This window comes from Meriones unguiculatus (genome assembly GCF_030254825.1).
Source record: "Meriones unguiculatus strain TT.TT164.6M chromosome 13 unlocalized genomic scaffold, Bangor_MerUng_6.1 Chr13_unordered_Scaffold_39, whole genome shotgun sequence".
NCBI lineage: Eukaryota > Metazoa > Chordata > Mammalia > Rodentia > Muridae > Meriones > Meriones unguiculatus.
Genome location: NW_026843648.1, coordinates 6,073,293 through 6,099,545, shown reverse-complemented (window position 1 = coordinate 6,099,545; position 26,253 = coordinate 6,073,293). Strand labels below are relative to the sequence as shown.

The following is a 26,253-nucleotide window of genomic DNA, read 5'->3' as shown; positions in this document are numbered from 1 at the left end:
TGAGTTAACAAAATGGACACATTCTTACAGTTTCTCTTCAGTATGTTTCATTCATGAAAGTGAAGCCTATAGAAATTTACAAAGGCTTCATCACAGTGAATATATTCATAAGGATTTCTCTTGAGTATGATTTCTTTTATGGCTTTGAAAATTTGTGACATGCAAAGGCTTTACTAGTTATAGTCATATGGTTTATTTCTAGTATGAAATCTTTCATGCCTTCAGATATCATATCAATGTGCAGAGGCTTTACCATGCTGATTACATTCTTAGAGGTTCCCTCCAGTATGTGTTCTTTTATTTACTTGAAGACTACTGAATTGTGAAAAGGCTTTACCACCTTGATTACATTGAAAATGTTTCTCTCCAGTATGAATCCTTTCATGCCTCTGGAGGTAGCAGCAAAATGGAAAGGCTTTCCCTCATTGATTACATTCATACGTTTTCTCCTCAGTAGGTGTTATTTTATGCTTTTTGAGATTTCCGTGTTGTGAAAAGGCTTTCTCACACTGATTACATTCGTAGGGTTTGGCTCCAGTATGAATTCTTTCATGTCTGTAAAGGATGCACCAATGTGCCAAGGCTTTACCACATGGATTACATTCATGGGGTTTATCTCAAGGATGTATTCTTTTATGCCTTTGGAGTTGTCCGTGTCGTGAAAAGTCTTTCCCACACTGATTACTTTTGTAGGGTTTCACTCTAGTATGTATTATTTTATGCACTTGGAGATTTCCTTTTTTTGAAAAGGCTTTACCACACTGATTACATTCGTAGGGTTTCTCTCCACTATGTGTTCTTTTATGTAGTTTGAGAGTACTGTTATCTGAAAAGGCTTTCCAACACTGATTACATTCGTAGGGTTTCTCTCCAGTATGTGTTCTTTTATGTCTTTGAAGACTTCTACAATATGCAAAGGCTTTACCACATTGATTACATTTGTAGGGTTTCTCTCCAGTATGTGTTCTTTTATATACTTCGAGATGTCCGTGTCATGAAAAGGCTTTACCACACTGACTACATTCGTAGGGTTTCTCTCCAGTATGTGTTCTTTTATGCAGTTTGAGATTACCGATTTCTGAAAAGGCTTTACCACACTGATTACATTCGTAGGATTTCTCTCCAGTATGTGTTCTTTTATGTCTTTGAAGACTTCTACAATATGCAAATGCTTTACCACACTGATTACATTCGTAGGGTTTCTCTCCAGTATGTGTTCTTTTATGCTCATGGAGAGTACTGGGGTGTGAAAAGGCTTTCCCACAGTGATTACATTTGTAAGGTTTCTCTCCAGTATGTGTTCTTTTATGTACTCGGAGATGTCCGTTTCGTGAAAAGGCTTTTCCACACTGATTACATTTGTAGGGTTTCTCTCCAGTATGTGTTCTTTTATGCAGTTGGAGACCACTAGGTTGGGAAAAGGCTTTCCCAAACTGTTTACATTCATAGGGTTTTTCATAAATATGTATTATTTTCTTTCTGCAAAGATAATTCAGATATGTGTAAGCTTTACCATATTCGTTACCCTCATGAATCTTTTTTTAAAGATTTATTTACTTAATATTTATACTGTGTTCTGACTGCATGCTAGATGAGGACACCAGATCTTAGTATAGAGGGTTACAAGCCACCATGTGGTTGGCTGGAAAATGAATTCAGGACCTTTGGATTAACAGCCAGTGCTCTTAACCTCTGAGCCATCTCTCCAGCCACTGATGAATCTTTATGTCGGTATAAACTATGTTTGCAATTTGGTTTAATAATAAACTGAAGTTACATCTTAACCTCTTATCACTTTCTTTACATTCATAGTTTCCCCCTGGATTGTGGGTTTCTGTACCTTACAAGATACCTTTGATGGTAAGAAACTTCATTACATGGCTCACTGACAGCATCGCTTTTCTATAAGTGATTTTTCATATTTAAAAAAAAAACTAGAAGGAGCCAGCTTTAACAAAGGGACTGCATTCATAAATTATCCTATAGTTGTAATCAAACTGCATTCATAAAGGGAACCAAAATAAACACAACAATTTCCACAGGGCTAGTAATCATAGGGATTTTTTGTAATGTGATTTCTTTGGCTATATTTTCATTGAGCTTGTAAATCTAATTAAGTCTACTAGTTTAATTTTTAACAGTCCTCTCTTTTGAGCAGACTTTCTGAAGGTGATAGGAGTTCATAATTCATTCGTTATTAATCATGAATGGATGAATGAACACATGAACAAATATAAATTTATAGTGTTGTCACTATCATGCTTTCTACTGTACACATGTACAGGATAGTTTAGAATGCAATAGTCTATGATGATGTGCATCTGGAAAAACTCAACCAGGAAAAGTGGGCATTGCTGGATCCTTCCCAAAGGCATCTCTACACAGAGGTAATGATGGAGATCTACACGATCATCACTTCTATTGAGGAGACAATAAATACTCTTTAACAATTCTCTGCAGAGTGGAGGGAATTTTATGAATGAAGGGGAAGATAGCAAGGGGAGGACAGGAGCTCCACAAGGAGAACAACTGAATCAATATATTTAGGCACAGGGGTCTTTTCTAAGACTAATACTCCAACCAAGAATAATTCACAAATATAACCTAGAACCCCTGCTCAGATATAGCCCATGACACCTCAGTGTCCAAGTGAAATTCGCTAGTAATAGGAACAGGAACTGTCTCTGATATGAACTCAGTCACTAGCTCTTTGACTAACCCTTGCTGCAGGCACAACAGCCTTGGCAGGCCACAAAGGAGGACTATGTAGCCTGTCCTGATGAAACCTGGCAAGCTAAGGTCAAACTGAAGAGGAGGACGGACTCAAATATCAGTGAACTTGAGGAGGGGATTGAGAGGATATGAAGAAGGGAGGGAGAATTTGGAGGTAATGGGGTACAGCTGGGATACAATGTGAATAAACTGTAATTAATATTAAAATATAAATAAAAACGGAAGAACAACAAATGAAACATTTCCACATACACACAATTTTGCTTTTTGTTCTTCAAAGACATGGTTATTATGGTTCCTCCACAACAGTATTCTTGACCCTCATAATTTCCATCTGATTAAACTTCACAACTTTGCTTCAGGTATTTGAGTAACATAACCTTTGTTATGGAATATTTGCTCATCAGTAGGTTTTGTACAGAAAATTATCACCTATTTTATGAGTATGCTGTTTACAATATGAGTGGCGAGAGAGGATCAACAGATAGGGATTTCTACAGAGTATCTCAACATGGATATGATTAATGATTTATCATTTACAGAGGAATTTTAATTTAGAACATGGCTGCTCTGTCAAAAGACCCCATTCAAATACCTTCTATGTCAATGTGATCTGGCTAGAATACAAACACGCCTTTAATCCAGGAGACAGAGGAAAGCAGATCTGACTTCAATGCCAGCCTGGTATAGAGCAATGTCCAGTAAAGAAAAGCTTGGATTCAGGCATGGTGGTACATGCTTTTAATCCCAAACTATGGGTGTAAAAATAGCTGGTAGAAGGAAGCACCCATATTTGAAAATGCTGTCTCATTCAGTTTCAGGAAAGGTGACAAATTCAGAAAATTAATTGACTGCATAAGATACATGTATCTCTCATGAGAAGAGAGAGGAAATGAATCACCCAAAAGTGGCTGGCGCTACCAGGAGAGAGAAGGGAGTTTTACTGTGCAGTAATAGGCAGGTTGGAGAGAGAAAACTAAGGTGAAGATCAAATGAAGCAGAGAATAAAAAAGCTAAAGATTAGAAAAGACTGATGGAGTTAGTTTGAGACTAAACAAAGCAATTTAGAGGTCAGGACAAAAGCCAGATTGAGCAGGAATTCTCAAGGACAGAAAATCTTCTAGGTCAAAGAAAGAGTGTATGGAACCTAGAAGCTGCCCTACCCAGGCCTAGGGTGGCAGACAGAGGGGCAGTCATTTTCAGAGATAATAATTTCTAGATTGAGTAAATGTCATTTGTACAGCAATATCTATTTAGCAAGGGTTTCACTGTCTTCTTTTGCATTGAAATGCCTGGCAAACATAAATAATATAATATACCTTACGGTAAGGAACATGGGTTTGGGAGAATTTAATGTTCCTTACTACTCTTAAAATGGTGTTTGTTTTTCCACAGTTGCTTTTCTTTAAAATTTCTGGGACATATTAAATTTTTTTTTTTCTCAGCGCTGGGGAGCTGGCTCAGAGGTTAAGAGCACTGGCTGTTCCTACAGAGGTCCTGAGTTCAATTCCCTGAAACCACATGGTGGCTCACAAGCATCTACAATGAAATCCCATGCCCTCTTCTGGTGGGCAGGCACATGTGCAGGCAGAATAATATATAAATAATGAATAAATAAATCAGCTTTAAAAATTTTTCATAGGCATATTTATATAAGCTTCCATGAGTAATTACCTTCCATATCTAGTAGATAGTCGATAATGTTCTTCAGTATTATGCTCTTCCCAATTGTAGCCTGAAATATGGACCAAAAAGTCAATGAGAGAGGATTAAAAATTAGGCAAAATTTAAGTTTCTATATTCAGTGAACCTTAGAAACATGCCTGATTTTTTCTTCCTCATTCCAAGTGAACTTATATAAGAACATCAATAAGAAAAGTCAACAGTAACAACAGTTGTCCCATTTACCTGAATAGAGAAAGAAAATTCACTGTATTACCTATAGCTGTAAGGTGCTTGGAGGTCTCCAGCATCACATCTTTGTAGAGACTCTTCTGGGAAGGATCCAGCAAGGCCCACTCTTCCCGAGTGAAGTTCACATCCACATCAGCATAGGTAATTGAATTCTAAATGATCCCATACATGAGTAGAACAGAAAGCACAATGGTGACAACATTTTAAATGTATACTTCATTGACAATATATTCATATAATTCTGGTGCTTCCCTGACATCTACTGACACAGAAGTTTTGATGTACTCACCAAGTCATTTCAGAAGGAAACTAAATGAGGAGGTTCACCTCATTTTGGCAACCTTTGAATAGAATTCAGCCTTTCAAGAGAAATGAAAATTAACAGACGTAAAGAAAGCAAGACATGCAAATAGATGAAAACTACGGAACACAGATCACAGACATTGCATGCAAAATTACTACCTAAAAACAGGGGCAAACAGGAAGTACTGGTTCATAACTTTAATTCCGGCATTCAAGAGGCAGAGGTATGTGTATCTCATTGAGTCAAAGGCCAGCCTAGTCTCTGAAACAAGTTTCATGACATCCAGAGGTACATTTAATACCTGAATCCACCACAAAAATCATTCAAATAAAAAAAAAATACTGCAAATTCTGTGATATATCTGAAGTTCCTACAAAGAATTATATATTCAATATATTTCTGTATCTATCTTCCAGAAACCTGAAGTGTCCCAGATTAAACTGTAATATTAATGAGAGCTTACTAAAAGGGAATGCTTGTTCAAACAGGTACAAATGGACGGATGAAAACATTAGTCCTGGAATAGTTGGTCATAAATGAGCAACATAAGGCAGTTGAGGTGGATCAGCAATGAAAAGCTCTTGTTTGTCTTACCAATAACTGGGCTCAATTGCCAGTGCTCATATGGAGGCTCACAACTACCCATTATTCCAAATTCTGAAGTTCTGAGGTCAGCTGCTGACTATTGTTAGGATCACGTACATATGAGGTGCCTAGTAAGACATACAGACAAAATACTACTCACATTCACTCAGTTAAAACAAAACAAATACATGAGACAGGAAGAACGAGACACACCTGCAATCCAATGACTCACAAATCTCAGTCAGTATTAATGTTATGAATACAAGACATCCTGAGAAACAGAATATACTCTCTGCCAAATATAAGAATTCAGTGGACTCAGAAGGGGGAAGGGAGAAGATGAGGGAGGGAGGGGAGGATTGGGAGGGAAAGAGGGAGTGGGATGCAGCTGTGATACAAGTGAATGTATAAAATTATTTAAAAATAAAAAAATATTAATAAAAAACTAAATAAATACAATAAAAATAAAAAAAGAATTCAAGAGTGGATATGGATGAAGATCAATCAGGATGGTAGCATATGCTTGACATATACAAAAAGCTACATACCACATCAGCCAACATATCAAAAGAAAAACTGCCAGGCATATTGGGCCACATTGAATCCTAGCCCTCTGGAGCCAATATGAGGTGGACTTCTAAGTTTGAGGCTGGGATAGATTGCATTCCTACATCTAGGACAGCCAAATCAACACAAAAAACTTGGTCTTCAAAAACAATAAAATTAAAAATGTAAAACTCTCAGGATACCAAAATAGATTAGCAATGAATAGCAATTTCTTTGACTCTTTCTTGAGATTTAGAGATAGACTGGATAACAATGAAGACCATGTGAGCACTGAAGGAAACAGAATGATCAGTTTCAATCATAAGACAGTAGACAGAAACAAAAGGAAATGGTTTGAGATCATAGACACTCAAATCTAATCTCCAGTAAGGAATCTAGACAATTTCCTCCTAGAAAACCTTTTATACCTTCCTCCAAAGAAGCACACAAAGAAAAAATAAATGTTCAATGGTATTCTCCTACTTGATTCTGTGGACCTTTTCCACTCTCTGTTACTGAAGACTCAATTCTCAATGCCCCTAGCACTCCAAAAGAACAGCAGTGGCAGCTCCCCTTTCCTGTGTCCAAGTCTCCCGTGGATTACACACTTCCACTCTCTGTTCTGATTCCGGGATCCCACTCCCAAGTCTTCAGGTAAACCATAGGCCATGCTTGCATAGAGACCAAGGCAGTGTACCAGGGATCTTCTCCACTACCTTTGTTACATCACTCTCAATTCTCAGGATCTTCCCGAGTGTTCCAACAGAACACATATGGCACCATCCACTCCATACCATCGCAGCAAGCCTAACACCGTGAATACACTAGCCAAGCAGATCATTAAAAAAGTAACACTCCGCCAACACACTTTCTGAAATTTGAGATAACTAACAGAAAACTAAGAACAAAATCCCCACACAAGAAAAGAGCACTTGCACCTATAATCAATAAAGTAGAAGGAGAAGATGAAGAAACAATGAAACAAAGGGTTGGTTCTTTGCGAAAAACAAACAAGATAAACCCTTACCTAAACTAAATAAAAGACAGAAAGGAAATATCCAAATTAATAGCATCAGCAATTGTATTAAATATTTTTGTTTCTTTAAAATCCCACTCATATTATGTGAATTTTTTTTTCTATTATCCCCAGGTGTGGAGCAAGAAGCTGCTTCAGTTTGTCCACAGCTGTTACTTATGATTGTCTCGTGCTCTAGCAGGGCTGTGGTTGTGCCACCTGCACATAGTTTAGTTCTGCGTCTTCTGCAGAGGGTACACATGCAGAGCCATGAGAGGACACTGGGTCTTTGAAGAAGAAAGAAGCTGCTGCTCTTCCTGATGCTGTTAACCCACACTGCTACTCTTTTTGCCATTGCTGGTTTGTGGGCTGCTGGATATCCTGGTGACTAAGAGGTATTGCCCCAAAGATCCTGACCACCCTAATCCACAGGAAGTAGTTAAAGAGACCTCTGTTTCTTTCCCCTCTAGCATTCTCTCTCCTTTACCAATTGGGGGTTTTGGAAGGAATAAGGGTTGTAAGGGGGGTATAGGTTTAAGAATCCAAATAAAGGGCTGAAGAGATGGCTTAGTTTAGGAGCACTGGCTGCTGTTCCAAAAAACCCAAATTAATGAGATTTAAACAAACAGTGCCATTTGTTGTTTGCTGTTTCAGTGGGGTTCTGGAATCCACACAAGTAAGACAGTTATTGCACTAAAGAACCCAATGAACCCTAATCAGCATTAAGTAGCTGGAAATCTGCATTCCTTGTCTGTACTAACTGTTTTCTCTCCTAACAAGGGGGGGTGAATGAAAGGGAGGTAGAGGTATTTACGAACCAAGAATAAAGTAGGTATTTGAAAAAGTAAAGCTTACAATTTTGCTCTCAGTAATATCAAATATAATTCCTAGTTGAAAAAAAAAACCTCATGTCACATTTTGTGTTCTTTCCATTGCTTAAATTGTGGCATTCCTGCTCATTTCATTCCAAAGCAATACTTTTGCTACCAAAAAAAATCCCATGCCTCAAACTTCAGGTCAACTGTGTCTATGCCCTTATATCGAAATACCCACTACTGTGAGGCTATATCTGAAAGCCAGAACCCATTTGGGTTCCCCTGGACATATTTCATCAGATGTAAGACTGTTCCAAAGTCTGGAGATGAACTACTGGAGGCATCTCCATACCTGACTTCAAGATATACTAGGAGTAATAGGAATAAAAACTGCATGGTACTGGCATAGAAGTATGCTGGGTGATCAATGGAACCAAATCAAAGACCCTAAAATAAACCCACATACCTATGCATAATTGCTTTTGGACAAAGGAGCCAAAACCATACAATAGAAAAAGACAGCATCTTCAACAAATAGTGCTACTCAAAATACATGTCCACAAGTAGAAAAATGCAAACAGATCCATATTTCTACCCTGCACAAAACTCATTTCCAAGTGGAACAAAAACTTAAACATAAAGTCAGAATCACGAAAAATGCCAGAGGAGAAATTGTGTAACTCCTTTGAACTCACTGGTCTATGAGACAACTTCCTGAATAGAACACCTGCAGCTCAGGCTCTAAAAGATACAATTAAAAAATGGAACAAAAGCTTTTGTAAAGCAGTTGACACTATGAACAAAAGGAAATGGCCATCTACAGATTGAGAAAAGGTCTTCACCACCCTTTATCTGACAAAGAGCTAAAATCCAGAATTATATTAAAGAAATCAAGAAATTAAACATCAACAGACAAAATAATCCAATTAAAAATGGGACACAGGCATAGAGAATTCTCAACAGTGCATAAACACTTAAAAAAGGGCACAACATCCTTACTCATCAGGGAATCACAAATCAAAACTGTCTGTGAGACTCCATCTTACATTTGTCAGAATGACTATGGCCAGAACCTCAAGTAGCAACACATGCTGGCAAGGATGTACAGAAAGGGGAACACTCCTCCATTGCTGGTGGGGAAGCAAATTTATATAACCACTTTGGATATCAATCTGGCACTTTCTCAGAAACCTGGGAAAAGACACACCTAAAGACCCAGCTATACCACTCCTGGGCACACACCTGAACGTTGTTCCACCATCCAACAAGGACATTCCCTCAACCATGCTCATAGCAGCATCATTTCTACTAACCAGAAACTGGAAACAATCTCTATGCCTCTCAACCGAAGAGTGGGTAAAGAAACTGATATTTACACAATAGAATACTACCCAGCGGTTAAACACAAGGAAATCATGAAATTTGCAGGCAAATGGATGCAACTAGAAAAGATCTTCCTAAGTGACATGACATAGACCCAGAAAGACACACAGAAAAGACAGTAGTAAGCCTCAAGGACAACATACACAGGACAATGAGATTCCCTTTTAGAGGACAGAGCCTCAGAGTCTCCTCCTCACCAGGGAATCCACACTCAGAAAAGCTGACAGGGCAAGGGCCTCTGCCCAGGGCACCACATACATACTGGCTCACAATCCATCCCACTTCTAACACGTGGAACTCTCCTAGCTCAGCAAACCAGCTTTTCTGGGACTGGCATCAATGAACCCCATGGTCCCTATGGCATAGCTTGTGGTCCTGGATATTGATCACTATAGAAGCACCAGAGAAGAATCTTAGAAAGACTCTGCAAGGTACTTTGTACTGGTCCTCCTTCCTGGTTGTGTAGCTTCCCCAGAGTCCATCATCATTTGCTTAATCCAAGCATTTGGGCCTCAGGGCTCTGGCAGATCCTCTACTGGAGGATTAGAGATAAGGGGACTCAGACAGCACAAACCATCTCAGCTCTGCTCTAGGGCAGACAGAGCCTCAGCCTAGTAAATTAGTAGTTTAATAAATGTTTCCACTCTCCCAGGGAACATATTTATTTTACAAGTCACAGCGTGCTGCATGTACACATTTCATTACCCTCTCACTGTCCAATGCAGCCATCTCTACCTCACAGCTGAGAATTCCTGCATCATCCCTCAGTCAAATGCAAACAGTAACAAAAACTGAAGCCTAAAGGAGGCTTGAATTTGAAAGAAAAGAGTAGCAAATAAGAGATGAATGAAAAACTAAAAATTAAATGACATGATTCTTCCTAGGTATGGTGGGGAGAAAATTTATTATCCCTAGAAAGGCACACACACCGGCAAGTACTTCTGGGAGAGCCCAAGGTGAACACATCCCTGAGCCATGGGAGGACAGGGAGGAGAGGAGAGGGGCACGCCAAACTATGAGACTATGACAGTAAATAGATGAAACAGATCAGGGAACCAAATTGCGTAAATAACAGAAAGAAAGGCAGCTGGGTTAAGGGCCCGAGCCCTGGGCTCGAGGGCAGTGTATTTCAGCCATAGCCTGTAAACAGGGAGGGACTCGGCGATGCTGGGCAAATTTGGTAGCTAATTCTGCTCTGAACTGTTAAATAGGCACCTCAGCCATTTGTCCCAGGATTTCAGTCTTAACAGTGCCCAGGTCGCCACATCCAGTCTGCTCACAGTCCATCCCACTTCTAACACGTGGGACTCAGTCAGCTCATCATTCCTAAGGCCAGGACAAAGTACCTAACAAGCAGCTGCTGACTGCCAGGTTCCATCCAGCCGGAAAAGGACACCAGCTCCTGCTGCTCAGCCCTCAGCCTCCTACTCCACCACCATGTTGGGTGCTGCAGCCACACACTCACCATGGTGCCGTTTTGGAAGTCGCCTGAAACCCCTCACAGGACGCAGCAGCTGAGCTCAGACCACTGGATGCCAAACACTCCTGAGAGCTCAGCTTCCAAATGGAACCTGAAACCTGGCACCCGGAAGAACCCTCCTCTTCCTCTGAGTACAGGATTCATCTGGAAGTCTTGATTGGCCAGTGAGTCTTGAGGGACATGAGCACCTTCCATAGGGTCACAGTGTACTGAAGAGACAAAGCAAAGTGCTTCCTGGCCCAGGTGAAATGAATGCATGTTTGCTAATTACGAAGAGTAGTGAGGGCCTGGCTTAGGGAGGAAGCTCAGGAGAATCCTATGCTCCAGGAGGGACTTTGGATCCATGATTCGACCTTTGGGTTCATATGTGGAGAATCAGGGTCACACCTTTCCCAAATCGGCAGAGATTTTTTAAGTAGATTTGTTCCTGTTGTCTAATAACCTACCCTTCCATCTTTCAGCTCTCTGTAAGCTCTTCCTCCTCCTGGAATCAATTGGGATAGCTTGAACAGCCCATTATTCAACTTGCAGCGGAGTGAACAATCTGTCCACAGGCAGAAGGCTATCACGAATATTAACAATTAAACAGCGATTTTAGGAAACAAAAGGAGATTTTTTGTGACTTCACACTGGTACAGGTTAACTACAGCTACTTTTCACCTGGTTGGTATGAGATAAACTTGGGAGAAAAGCAGGAAACAGATGATACATAATTTGGAGCATGTGTATCATCCTCATGATAAGGTTAGTTCTTTGTTCTCACTCCTGATTTGGTCCTCTATAGGCCACACAGGACATTTATTGATCATGTACAACTGATTACCTCACTTCACATTGTTACAGTCAACTCCTGTCACAGCAAGAATGCTTTCTCCCTCTTTCTTGTCCATTCCCTTCGGTGCTGTGACTTTAAAAGCTCCAATACTGGTCAGTTATCTCACTTTGTACACAGTTCCTCCTTTATTTGTAAGGCACCAATTAAAGCCAGAGAGGTTGGAAAAACTTCAGTCCCTTATAGGTCCTAAAAGACCACTGAACCCCTTCTTATCTCCGCTCTAAACCTGCCCTTCTACCCTATTCTTTCCCACAGATGAGATTCTCCCTATGAGAACTCAGCCTTTCTGCTGATAAAGCCCTGGTACTAGGCAAGGTGGTTCCTAGTTTTAGCTGGGCTAAGCCCCTGACCTGCAGTCCTATTTGGTTGATGAACCACTAGCCACATGGTCCAGTTCCATTTCCCCTTTCTCATGCACAGGAATGGCTTCTTCATATTCTCTTCTCTTTGGGAAACATCTAGTTTCTACACTGATATTTGCCCTACTCAAATGTCTCATACCAAGGAACACTAAGAGTGATCAGAAAGTAAAAGCGATTTCCTGTATTTCTTTTCTCAAAGTCCTCTTTCTCTCTTCTTGTTATCCCACTAAATAAAAATACTCTCTGGTTTCTTTTTATACTCTCAAAAGAAATGTGAAAATTAAACTGTAAACCTTAAGGTGACCACATGGTATGAACAATATTAATCATAATTAATTCTCTGTTTATTTTATCTCCTTTTAGATAAGGACAGGAACAGCTCTCATTTTAAATTGGTATGGATTTTTCTAAAAATTCCAAGTTATATTTTACAACATGCTCTACAATATTCTCCAACCCTGGTTCAACATAATTTTTAGATGATGCTAAAATTTCAAGGTTATAAAAGTCTATTCAAATTAGCTAATTTAAAATGCATGTCTAACTGCCTGTGACTTTATTTATTCCTAAATTACTAAATAAATGCTATTATTCCTGCCATGAGCTGCCTGTGATCCGCATATACCACTAGGCTTTCTGGCTAATGCATTTAGTAAAATAAATTCAAGGGTAATTTTAAAATTGCTTTATAATGTTCTACTATAGTGTTATTTATTCTAAATCTCACAACTCGAGAGTTAGTAAGTAAAAGTTTTGACCAAAATACCTTTAAAGTATATGATATAGTTCCAAGCATACTATAAATTAATATCTGTTAATTTTAGAGTCATTTATTTATTCATTTTAAAGGTAGGTCATTATGCTATATCTTCACTATAAAGGTTAAAATATTCTTGGTCTTATTTTCTATATAAAAAAACATTATTAATCTACAGTACAGCCTTAGACATTTTATAAGGTATAGACAATGTTTATGACTTTTAAGGTTCCAACTTAATAGGGACAAAACCTAAAGCCCTAATATTCAATGGTTAACAAATGCAAGTTAATGGTCAGTCATCTCATACATGATCAAGTCCTCTAACATGTCCAAAAATATATTTATATTCCTACAGATGCAAAAATGGTGTCACTGCTATCTTTTTTAATATTTTTATTTTTATTATTACTTACATCTTATTAACTCTGTATTGCAGCTGTATCCCGCTCCCCCATTCTCCTCCCTTTCCCTCACTGCTATCTTAATTGAACAGCTAAGGATGGTCCTTGAGTCACCATACAGGAGCAGGTAATAAGAATAAGAGAGGTGTCTTCCTGACAGGCTCATCTATGGCTTAAACTTTGCTCCAGACCTTGGCTGCTGCTCTGAGACTGTTGGCATTCCCACACAGAAAACAAGAGGTCTTCAGTGCCCCATCCAGTGGGGGTATAGCCTAAAGTCAATTTCACCAGGGGACTGCTTGAAATGCAGCCAAAGGGGACACTGGTCCCATGGCTGCCTCAACAAGCCATGACTACCTGCTGGCAGACTGGTTTCTGGAAGACAAAATGCTCCCATGCAGGCTTGTCCTCTATGCCCAGCCACGGTGGCTTAACCAGTATAACAGCCACAGATACTTCCAGCCTTTCTGCTCCTTGGCCTGGTTGAGAACAAGTGGCTCCTAGATTAAGCGACCCTCACCACCCTTGCTCAGCCCACAGTAATGCTGCAGGTCTGTTTTGGCCTCAAAGTAGGGTTCCGTGGTCATATTGTCAATTTCTGGGTTGGGAGACTTCAGAGGCCTCCTCTGTTCTCTTTATATGCAGCAGACCAGGCCTTAAGCCTCACTGGTAGAGTTGTAAGTTCTAGTTTGCTATCACATCCAAAAAACAGGCCACGGATGTAACCTTTTGCCATCCCTTTGGCTAAAGAACAATAAATGTTCACAGCAGTCTCATGGTAGGTAACTAGACACAAAGGCCTAAGGAGAAGAAGTTTAAGTTATAAAGGTTCTACAAAAAATGTTTGAGGTTCTAAGAAAGGGTTTTAAGGTTGATAAATGCAAACTTAAAAATTGGTTAAACCTCTTTTCCATAAGGTATAATCATAGTAAAAGTTAAGAACAAATGAGCTTTTGTCCCATCTACTTCATGAAAGGCTTCTGCCTTTCCACAGTTCACATTTGAAAATGTTGATCTTGTTAACACAAAGGTGTATGTCTACCACCTTTTCTACAATGTGTATTTCAATGCATGTTGCAATGGTGATACTGCCATCTCTAAAAGTTTATCTCCTTTATAAAACTTAAAAGTGATACTGTAAGCTGCAAAAAAGCCACCTGAATCCACCTCTCAGATCAATTAGGCTCCAGATAAATACTGCACCTATTGTCTATCTTAAAAGGTGAGATTCCTCCCTCTCCCTTCCCTGGTTTTGGAACTCTTCTTTCTTGGCTACCCAGTTGCTATATCCACACATCCAACACCAGTTGACTGATGCTTTCCTTTTCATGTTCCACATAAATATTTCCCCTTTTTCTGAGAGACTGATGGGTATCTTTCCATTTCCCTGGGAAAAGGAGGTATCCTGCCTTTTGGCCGACCCCCACACAGATGCCTTCCATTGGTTGAATCTTCTTTTTCTTTTTACCAACAAGGTTCTTGGCTTTCCTTTCCTCTCCTGTGTAGGGTGTTTCCTCTGAAAATCTTAGTACTAGTTGAGCCGTGTCTCCCGACAGTATTCCCTGTGGCCACTGTGTTGTAAGCTGTGATTAATATTTACTATTGGTTTATCTTTTATTAAAGCTTGCTGTTAATCCTAAAGAGCTGTATGAACAAATCACCACACAGAGACCTGGTTTATTTATGTAAATTAGAACACAATGTTGGACAATAGTTACACTCTCCTAAACCTCCAAACCCTCATAGTTTCCTAACATTTAGATTTTGCCCATTATACTTGCTTTTTGTGGAATCTCAGGTCTGGTTCATTCTCTCCATGCTGTTCCAAGATCTCTTCTCCAGGTCTCTCTGATAGCTCTCCTCAAGCCTTACTCTCCCAACTCTCTTCCCATCTTCCTGTCCTCTGGCTTCTCCCTCTCTTCGTGCTTCCTTTCCCTCCTCAACATTGTGCCTAGTTACTTTATTTTGGATGTTTGCACAAAGTTGAGACAGGTGATGTTTAGAATAAGTATCACAATGCAATGTCTGGATTGAAACCAGGCAGTGGGGGAGAGAAATCAGCATTTGAATGAACAACGGTAAAGTGTATTACATTTCAAAATAACATTATACCAACATTTACCACTTTAAGTCCAATAAAAGGCTCCTTTTCTTTCAATACAAGAATAATTTTGAAATTATGAAAACTGTTAGGTAAAATCTACATGTGCAATGTCCAGTGCATGTGTATTTAGCAACTTAGGAGAAAGTATCTGATCATCTTGTCTATCTTGACAAGTTTAAAGTTCTATACCTAAATTAACTTTTATCCCTATTGGTATTACCTATAGGAAAGCATTTCTTAACTTCTAAACAACTTAAGCTTAATTGTGGCACTATAACTCTTTGGTCTTCAACCACATCAGAGACTTGAGAAGTAATAAAATTAGGTATTAGAGTACATAGGAAGTGCATGTCAGCAACTTTCAAAAATTAAAAATTGACAGATACAGTTTGCTGCCTGAACAGTCATCCATAACTTTCTGTAAGGTTGGAGCATCATCTTCAGCCTTCTGGCTCAGAATATTTGACAGACATATATGTGAAACAGGCACTATTTAGGACTTGCTTACCCTGTCTTGGCAGAGTTCAGCAGCAAACTTGTCCTGCATTATCTTGCCCATTTTTTGGCAGAATTTGTCTGTCCTGAAGCAAGGGTATTTTCTTTACCCGAGTGGCTTGTTTGCCACATTTAAAGCCATCTCCATATGGAGGTTCTTCGATGCTCATTAGCTTCTTTCAGGTAGGTGGGGTGCTGCCAGGAGATGACCTGTCTCATTGTCAAAGAATCTTTAAAATAATAAAGACATTTTAAAATGCCATATTCTGTAGGTCTCTGAAGTTTTTGAAGGCTACCTATCTTTATAAAATCGATCTGTCTACAAAATCATATCTATCTGTTAAAGCTCAGATGTATGCTCATGTGATAAATTAGACTAGTGTCTGACATGACTATGAGTTAAATAACTAGCAATTAACTTGCATTGCCCAGTATCCTAATCAGTTTTTCATAGCAGTTTAAAAGTATTGGAAGTTACTTTGAATTTGTATCAATATACTAAAGCTTATACCAATGTATCAAAAATACTTATTTTTGTATCAGTATGCAAATTCCTATACCAGAGTTAAAATTAACCTTGCTTGAGAATAACATATAAAACCCTAAGTTGAGTAGATTCAATAATCGTCCTTTTGTCTTACTCGTATATGATATCCCTGTATACTATTTTCTTTTTAACCCCCTTTCTCCTTATATAAGAAAGAAAGATAGAGAAAGGAAAAGACAGAAATCCCTGAGTATAACCTTGTTTCACTCTGAATATGACCATTAATAATGATAAACATCTCCCAATTACAATAAAATGTCATAGCCATAGCAAACAACCAAAAACATACCCAACCCCCTTTAAGGAAAGTTGGATGTTGTTCTCATGGATTTCTTCCAGCTGACATTTTGGACATGTAGAAATCCTGTAAGCAGCCCAAGTAAAATTGGGAAAAAATGGTTAATTAAGGAAACAATAACATTTGAGGTCCAGTCTTTGAATGTTGAGAAATTTCAGGCTTAATAAAAGTCCTCTTTGGAACAGTCTAAAATACTGGACCAATTAAGATTAGTAGCTTTCTTCAACTTTCTTTTGGGAGCAGGCTTTGATGAGATACAGCAGTTGAAGCAGTTGAGCCAGGAACAAACAAAATGCTGGAACATGCAAGATGCTGGAACAGATGTGTCAATGTCTCAGCATGCTGAAGAATGATTCTGTTAGGTTTGATCTAGCATCTCTGGTGTCCAGTTCTTTTATTCTGCAAACATATAATTTCTCACAAGCATTATAGAGTTCTAAAATTATAAATGTATGAGATGTGTAGGATGCAACTAAACTGTAAGCCAATTCTATCTATGCAAATTAAAAGATTAGCATAATATATTTTAAGGTCATTTTAGGCAAGGATTTATTGGCCAAGTATTGTTGAAGTTCTGGGTAGAGACAATTTTTTTTAATCTCTCAGTTAGTTTTAGAGTTGTTCCCGTGTAAAGGGATCAGAGTAATATAAATTACCATTATTATTGAACACAGAGTCATTATCCTGTTGAAATCAAAAGAAGGTTGGATAAGTTAAAATAGCTTTTGGGTCTCTTGCGTGCCTGTTGTATTAGACCAAGCTGCTACCTATTTCCCTAGAAAAGCCTCCCATTAGAGACACAAGCTGGTTGTCTTGATCAATAGAAAATGCATGTTTTAAGTAAACTTTATATAAACTCCTTTCTAATTTTGAATATAAGCATACTGTAAGTATCTTGTACCTGTTTAGAGGATTATCCCTAGATTTTTATATATAACTATGTAAAGCATTTTTTATATTTACCTATGTGTCCTATCCTTTTTTATATGGAATGGGTAAAGTTATGCCTTTATAGTCAAACTTTATATAACCTCCCTCTTACCTTTAGCATTTAAGCATACCCTAGGCTTCTTGTACCTGGGCTTTACATTGATCATGGCTATTTTTTGGCTTGCCCCTTTTTTGTACAGAGTGGACAGTTAAGCCTTTAGAGCCACACTTTATATAAACTTTCTTAGCATTAAGCATATAAACTCTCTTACCCTTAGCATTTAAGTATATCCCAAGCATCTTGTACCTGGGTTTTGACATTGGTTTGTGCTATTCTTTGGCTTGCCCATTTTGATATGGGATGGACAGTTTTGTTTTTTCAACATATGAATATAATTTTTGAGTGTTTCTGACTAAACTAAGATGGCATGTATTTTGCCATGTTTAAGCCTCCTGTGTCTTTTTTACATAGGCATGGCCAGCATTTTCCCTGTGAAAATGTTTCACATTTAAAAGGATAAGGCAGTTTCTAGAGCAGTGTGACATTATCTCTCTTTACATAAACCTAAAATATATGTGAATCCAACCTTTAGAGCAGTAAGGACATAACATCTATTATTTAGACAAAAAGAATTTATATAGCAACCTAAAAGAAAATTTTGTCATTTTGAATCTTAGAGTATCCCTGCAAGTGGCTAAACAGCTGGAGTTGCCATCTTGGCTTTTATTATGTAAATTAGCTTGATCCAGAACTCAGAGACTTGCTTTTTTCTTTTTACTTTGTGTTGGGAGGAAAGGCATGTGCCTTCACTAGCCTGTTAAAATACATATATATATATATATATGTATTTGAACATATCTATCTATCTATCTATCTATCTATCTATCTATCTATATGTATAGATATATATGTTCCTTTGCTATCTTGTGCTCCTCGGCGGGTTTAAGAGTCTTTCTTAAAGAGACAGTAATTGACCTGGGAGTTTTTAGGTTTTAAGTTTGGGTTTCATCACTGGGAGCTTATTACTCCCACAAAGTTATGATAAAGTATGATTTAAAGAATTGGGATACTTAGATTAGTTGGGTGTCATTTCTTGTAAGTTGCTGTTAAAATTTACTATTAATTATCTTTTAGTAATGCATGCTGTTAATCTTAAACAGCTGTGCAACCAAATCACCACACAGACACAGGGATCTCTTGAGTTAACCTAGAACAGAATGCTGGGCAATAGGTACTCCATCCTAAACCTCCAAGCCCACACAGTTTCCTAACATTTAGATTTCCAAATTTTTCTTGCTTTCAGTGATATCTTTGGTCCAGTCCATCTCTCCACAGTTCCAAGATCTCTCCCCCAGCTCTCTCCTCCCTTCGCTCTCCTCTCACCCTTTCTCCTCCGACTCATTTCCTGTCCTCTAGCTCCTCCCCTCTTTCCTGCCCAATGGCTCCTCCCATTGCTCAACATTGTGTCTAGTTGCTTTATTTGGGCCTGTTTACACAAAGTTGAGACAGGATTCTTAGAGTAAGTATCACAATGCAATATCTGAATTGAAGCCACAGAGTGGGGAGGGGAGAAGAGAAATCAGCATTTGAATGAACAAGGGTAAGGTGTATACATTTCAAAGGAACATTAAAAGAAAAGAGAACACACTAGCACTCCATGTGACTGGGTCTGTGTCCAGCCCTAGGATGATGTATGTGTTAAGGGTATGTAAGTGACCCTAGTCTATATGTGTATACCACTAAGATGAATGGGGAGGGTTGGTCTATGGGGGATGGGATTCAGCATCAACTTTTGGGAAGTCCTGAATGTTCATTTCTTCTGGAAGTTGGGATCTACATGGATCAAGATCAGCAACAGTGTGTGATCTCCTCAGAAGAGTGTAAGTGATGTGTTTGGTGGTGTCCTTGACCAGAAGGGATGCCAAGGAGCAGGTTGAGCTGATGTCTGTGGGTTCAGTTGGTATTTTTCACACTTAAGAGGCAAGGCACTAGTTTCTGGAGAAGGAAAGAGTACAAGGATCTGTCTTGGTATCCTTGGAGAGAGTGAGGGTGCAGGGCAGACAGAGAATACAGGAGGCCAAATGAGGGGTTTAGGGGGGAATATACAAGGGATTTTGTGCCAGATTTTGCATCTCTGTCACTTAGACTCATTTGGGCTGGACCATCCTGGATCCATGTTCCAGGTGCTTCCACTGTTTGTGTGGTCTGGGTGACCAGTGAGCTGTGGCTTCAATGTTGGGTACTCATCCCCAGGAACCCCAATACTGCTTTCAGGGGACCAGGAGGGATCCAATGTCTGGGTGCTGGAGAGGAAAGTCCCTGGACCTGATGATCTCCATTCACTGGCATATCTGTCAAGTGCTAGGGGTCCATTTTTCCTGACTGTCAGACCTGGGAAACAGCTCTGGGGGTACCAGATCTATTGACCCCAAATTGTCCCAAGAATCCTGAAGATGCTTGAAGGGAATTAAGAGAGATTAGATGTCCGGCTGCAAGAACAGAGGTTCCCTAGACCTGGGGGTCTTCACTCGCTGGCATCAGCATAAAGTGTGCGGCCCCCATGGTTCATGACTGTCAGACCTGGCAGGTAGCCGTGGGGGGGCTGGGTTTAATTGACACTAACTGTCCCACGAATACTGAAGCTCCCTTGAGGGGAGCATGGACCATCTGATGTCTGGCTGCTGGAGTGGAGGTTCCTGGACCTGGGGATCCTCACTCCCTGGGATGGGCAGAAAGTGCAGGAGCTCCACACTTTGACTCTCAAACAGGAAAGATGACCATGGCGGGGTTGGGTCCAATAGGTCTCAACTCACAGGATGTCCCCTGTAATCAGCGAAAATTCAAGGCTGAAGCTCTGGATCCAGCTTCCTATCCCCTAACCGGTTTCAGAGTCTCAGATCCTCTGCCCCTCTAAAACAGGCCACACTGGTCACCACCATCTTGGAAACCTTCCACACTTTGAATAATTCCAACAGGAAATGAAGACTGCAAGTCTAGTTCCTGAAGCAGACAGAGATGTCCCAAGCAAATCTATCTTCTAGATCCTCATGTGTGATATAAAAGATAGATTTACAATATTCATCTATGTATGTCAAAAGTGGCTCACATACCAAGGGGAGAGATCACAAATACAGAAAATATCAAGGAAATGTCACCAATCAGGACTGTGTTTGCAGTTCTGAGATAAACAGCTATGGTGAGCTAGTCCAACCTTAGAATAAGGCTGCTTTTGCCCCTAGGCAGGTTGGTTCAATAAAGGAAGAGGAGTTCATTGCAGCTACCCAAGACTGCTATCTTTCTCAGAACTGTGACATCAATATAGAGAATTCTCTTCTTTTTATTTCATGTGCATTGGTGTATTGTGAAAGTGATGGACCCTGGAGTTCTAGGCAGCTGTAAGATGCCATGTGGTTGTTGGGATAAAACCCAGGTCATCTGGAAGACCAGTCACTGCTTCAAACCACTGAGCACTCTAACCCTGAGAAAGCACCTTTTTAAGCTTTAAATGTCTTTCAGATGTATGCATGTTTTGTGTTCATGTGTCTGTGTACCCTACTTGAAATGGCCAAAGTGGGCAACAGAACCCATGGGAACGCATTTACAGGGTACATGCTGGCTAGCAAGTGATATCTGAAATGGAACTTGTCTTCTGTAAGAACATCCAGTGCTGTTAACTTCCATGCTATCTCCTGCCACCATTTATTTAAAACTTTTTCTACAGATGTTAATTAAAATATATTATACCATTTCCCCTTTTCTTCTGCTATCTCCATGTCTTTCTGAATTCCTTCCTTCTAATGTCTTAAAAAAGAATGTGTGAATAAGTATGGACCTACTAAGTCTATTCCTATTGGTTGTGAGGATAAGGTATAAGGTTTCTGTGCTGAACCCTTTGTGTAGGATATATAATTAAGGAGTGTATCCCTGCCTGAGGCTAATCCCACAACATGGAGGAAGTTCTAGTCTTCAATGCCCACAGGAGTCTAACCCTGAAGAGACCTAAGCTGTCTTGGACAGGAAACATTAGAAAGCACAGGGTGACAAATTCCTTAGATAACCCATGGTGCTGGAATGGCCTTGATGTTCTGGAGCTGTGGGGAGGACTATGGACATTGGTCTCAGCTAATCAGTCTCTCTTTGTTCTGTGGACCTCCCATTATACCATTGATCTAGGATGTTTCCTTGGATTACTTTGACATCTTGTACTTCCTGCCAACTCTTTCTAAACACCATGACTACAGGCCTGTGTTACCATGCCTGGCTTGGATGGTTTCAACCTCAGTGATTTACTAGAATGTTGGGATGAGTATAATGAATAGTTACACTTAACTATGTTGAGAATCTCCTTATGTCTGTGAGGCTAGTTTTCACTATCGGTTGAATTAAGAACAGAACTCCAATATACTTTGATGTGTCACAAATTCTCACTGTTAAAGAAAAAAAAAACAAAATAATTTTCTTTATACATAAAGGAGAGGAGTTTAAGCCAAGCAACTGCACCTGAACAATGCTTATTTCCATTACTGGACTTAGGACCAGAGCCTGTGTCCTGCCTACCATGACCATTTGAACTCAGCAACTCACTCTAAGTAAGCCCACAGAAAAACTGAATTATTGTGGTAGACCATGCGCAACTACATTGCAGGTACTAGGGAGGCAAGGTAAGCAGATCTATTATGTACACTAAGTTCAAGGTTAGCCTGAAATTTATAGTGAGAGTATTATTCCAAATAAAAAAGAGAGAAAACAATGTTTAAAAATGAAAATATATTTAATTAAGCTATTTATTTATTACAATTTATTCCCTTTGTATCATGGCTGTATCAACTTAAACTCTGACCATTTACACCCAGCCTCCCAATCTCCCCCATGCACCTTCCCTAATCCACATATAGGGGTTGAGGGAAAAAAGAAAAACAATGGTTAAAACACAAATTATTAATGAAAACTGGAAACATATTGACATATTTATTCAGTGTGACTAATTTTGAACAGTGATGAATATATAACCTTATGTTGTTTCTTTCTTCCCACAGGTAATATTTGCTAATTGAGGAAATGGTAAAGTATTTAATTGCCAGCTTATCCAAACAGTTCTCAGGGGGTTCCCAGTTTCCAAGGAATAAGGCCATGGAAGCTACCATGGAGGAATCCTAAATGTGGGCAAAGAGAAGTGTGTACAGAGAAAAAGAGAGAGAGAGAGAGAACAAACAGAAAACAGAGAAAGAGAAGAAAAGCACATAGAAGAAAACAAAATATCTGGGTACATAAGGAAGAGCCTCTGGGAGAGGGCAGGCCCATTCTACTAGACTGAAAATTTAAGGGTAGAGGTGGGGAATGCCAATCATACCCTTTAGAAGCTGGGAGTGAGTGATGCTGGGACAACTGGAAGCCAGAAAACCTTCTGTCAAAAAGGCACCTCAGCAGCTTGTCTTAGGTGTGAAGTACAACATATGGTAAAACATTCATCCTTTAGGTTTAATAGGTTTAGAGAGCAAAGATACACAACTAAGTAATCTCTCCAAGCCATACATTAAAAACTTCCTGCCTATAAGTTGCTCCCTCATTCTTAGCATATTTCTTTCTTGTTAGGAATTCAAAGAGTGACATAATGCTATTGAGCAGAAAATATCTCATCTAGGGGAATAGGTCTTTTCATCAATGACAGTCCAGACCAGATTAGAATTTCAAGGAGTCCATTGATTTATTAGATGTTCACCTAAGGGATATATAAGAATGTTTATTCAGAATATCCATATTCCTGCCAGGCAGAGAGGTTGCAGTGATGACACATGGGGAGAGAGATTTAAAATCAATTTGAGACCACCAACTGGCAGCCTACATGGTATTCTGACTGACATATATATACATGTATCTGAGAAGACAAGGAAATAGGGAAAGAAGTGGAGAGTTGACCCACCACAGATGAGTAGATACAGAGACTACAGTAGGAGGCAGCTTGTCCTCGATACAGCCCAAGAATTAATTGCTCTCTGGGACTTTTATCCTTTCTTTAACATCCAAATCTACTTCCCTTTTTTTAGCACACAAATCTCCTTCTCCATGTTCCTCAGGTCTCTGTAAATGCCTGATATCTCCAGCCTTCTATTGACATCTGTTTAACCTCAGGCTCCCCTGACAACAACCTCCACAGCATCTGAAGTCTTCACCACTCAGGGCTCCTAAGTGAATGTTTGCATGCATCAGGGGAACAGAATACAAACCATTTCAGAAAGGTTGGTCTTCATGCCTTCAAGTTCATTTTCTGTCTTTGCACTAGGCATAATCTCAAAAAAGGATATACCTGACATATGTCTTGGTGGGTTCCCATTGATACCTATTTACCAGCTGTGAGATAAACTCTGTCTGGTGGCTTTGGTTCAGTGGTCAGCCACTTTTTTTAACACTTGTATTTTCAGTTGGTCTCCTGGCCAGTTTTTGGATACTTCCATATTTTTTGTGAAGATATTGGCTCAGAAACTTCTTTAAGCACCAAGCCTAAGTTACTTTCTTATGTTCTCAATCTTCTCTTTCTTCTGGGTCATCAGGGCTGAGTTAAAGATGAAGTTAGAATCAACCTTTCCCACCTAAATGCTATTCATCACACTTTCATGGGGCTAAACACGTGGCTCAGTGCCTAGGAGAACTGGCTGCACATTTTCATTTTCAAACAAATTTTATCATTGAAATTGCCATGAATTCATCAATTATTACATAACAATATGTTTATAATGTGAAAAAAGACAATGTTTTATCGATGTAATATCTCAACTAATCTTATTGGAGCATCAGGGAAACAGAGCTGTAGGAAAGAATTTTGGTGTCCAAAGCTGGAAATCAAACCTCAATCCTCATATTAACATGGCCAAATGATATGCAACAAAGTTGTTTCCCACTCTTTACATATCTGACATGGATTAAAACCACATAATCCTGTCACATGCACACACCAGAAGTGTTTCTTTTTTAGGTAAATATCCTTGTTGTTACATTATATAGAATCTTTATAGTATATATATCCTATAGAATACAGCACTTCAAGATGAAATGACAAATGGATGAGTAGGAGGAACATACAGAATCACAGAACGTCCAATCATATATACATGTTCATATCACATCAAGCTATGTAGTGAGTTGCAGTTGATTACTCATTAGACCACTTCATTACATCTCTATGAAACATGAAAACACAAAGCCTTGAATTACCATATTAAACACATTCATAGGGTTTCACTTCAGTAAGATTCATTCATGAATGTGAAGCCTATAGAAATGTAGAAAGGTTTCAATATACTAAAAACATTCACAAGGTTTTCTCTCCAGTATACTTTCTTTCGACGCTTTGAAAAAATGTGACAGGCAAAGGGTTTACTGGTTATATTCATAGGGTTTCAGTCCAGTATGAAAACTTTCAGCCTTTACGAGATCACAGCAATGTGCAAAGCCTTTACAACGTTGAGTATATTCATTGGGTTTCACTCCAGTATGAATTCTGTCATGACTTTGGAGATCACTGCAATGTGTGAAGGCTTTACCACCTTAATTACATTCACAGGGTTTCTCTCCAGTATGTGTTCTCTTATTATTTTGTTAATTTCCTTTCCGTGAAAAGGCTTTCCGCCACAGATTACATTTTTATGGCTTCCCTCCAGTATGTGTTCTTTTATGCACTTAGAGACAACTGGGTTGTGAAAAGCATTTAACACAATGATTACATTCATAAGATTTCTTTGCAGTTTGAATTCTTTCATGCCTCTGAAGACCACTACAACATGCAAAGGCTTTACCATATTGATTACATTCGTAGGGTATCTCTCCATTGTGTGTTCCATTATGCCTTTGCAGACTGCTGGCTTTTTTAAAAGGCTTCATCACATTGATTACATTCCTAGGGTTTCTCTCCAGTATGTGTCTTTTTGTGCACATGGAGATTACTGGATTGGGAAAAGGCTTTACCACAGTGATTACATCTGTAGGGTTTCTCTCCAGTATGTGTTCTTTTATGACTGTGGAGATTACTGACTTGTGAAAAGTCTTTCCCACACTGATTACATTTGTAGGGTTTCTCTCCAGTATGTGTCCTTTTGTGAACTTGGAGAGTACTGGATTTTGAAAAGGCTTTACCACAGTGATTACATTTGTAGTGTTTCTCTCCAGTATGTGTTCTTTTATGTACATGAATACTATTGGGGTGTGAAAAGGCTTTATCACACTGATTACATTCATAGGGTTTCTCTCCAGTATGTGTTCTTTGATGCACTTGGAGTGAACTGAGGAGTGAAAAGCCTTTATGACATTGACCACATTCATACGGTTTCTCTCCAGTATGTGTTCTTTTATGAATATGGAGACTACTCAATTGTGAAAAGGCTTTCCCACACTGATTACATTCATGAGGCTTCTCTCCAGTATGTGTTCTTAAATGCTTTTGAAGACTTCCGTGTTGTGAAAAGGCTTTCCCACACTGAACACATTCATAGGGTTTCTCTCCAGTATGTGTTCTTTTATGCACTTGGAGTGTACTGAGGTATGAAAAGCCTTTACCACACTGATTACATTCATAGGGCTTCTCTCCAGTATGTGTTCTTTTATGACTCTGGAGATTACTGACTTGTGAAAAGGCTTTTCCACAATGATTACATTCATAGGGCTTCTCTCCAATATGTGTTCTTAAATGCTTTTGAAGATTTCCATGTTGTGAAAAGGCTTTCCCACACTGAACACATTCATAGGGTTTCTCTC

At 39.2% G+C, this 26,253-nt stretch overlaps 1 pseudogene; it reads right to left on the bottom strand.

Annotated features, from left to right (window-relative positions):
• Nucleotides 1-374: 374 nt before the first annotated feature.
• LOC132651088 (zinc finger protein 844-like) lies at nt 375-26,001 on the bottom strand (annotated as a pseudogene).
• Nucleotides 26,002-26,253: the final 252 nt, after the last annotated feature.